Raw genomic sequence first — 424 nt, 5'->3', positions numbered from 1 at the left:
GAGAGAGAGAGAGTGTGTGTGTGTGTGTGTGAGAGTTAAAGAGCGACAGACAGGCGCGCCCCCGGCGGCCGATGCACGCACCACGGCGCGCGGTTTCAGAGCAGACAATGACACTGAGTGACGTCACAGCGGGGGATGACGTCAGCGCGGCCGGGGCCTGCAGGGAGCGATAGACTGCAATTACTCTGACTGCATTGATTACATTAACCTGACTGTCCTGACGAACTGTCACGTTCAGCTATTACCTTGTGGGGTCTGTATAAGATCTTTATGGAACCCGAGGCTTTATATGAGTTATATACAGGGTGGGCGTACACAAAATGCGCATGAGAGGGGGGAGGAGAAGGAGGAGGAGGACGAGAAGGAGGAGGAGGAGGAGAAGGAGGAGGAGGAGGAGAAGGAGGAGGAGGAGGAGGACGACGAG

Source organism: Priapulus caudatus, unplaced genomic scaffold, assembly GCF_000485595.1.
Source record: "Priapulus caudatus unplaced genomic scaffold, Priapulus_caudatus-5.0.1 Scaffold2362, whole genome shotgun sequence".
NCBI classification, from domain to species: domain Eukaryota; kingdom Metazoa; phylum Priapulida; class Priapulimorpha; order Priapulimorphida; family Priapulidae; genus Priapulus; species Priapulus caudatus.
This window is presented reverse-complemented; position numbering follows the sequence as displayed.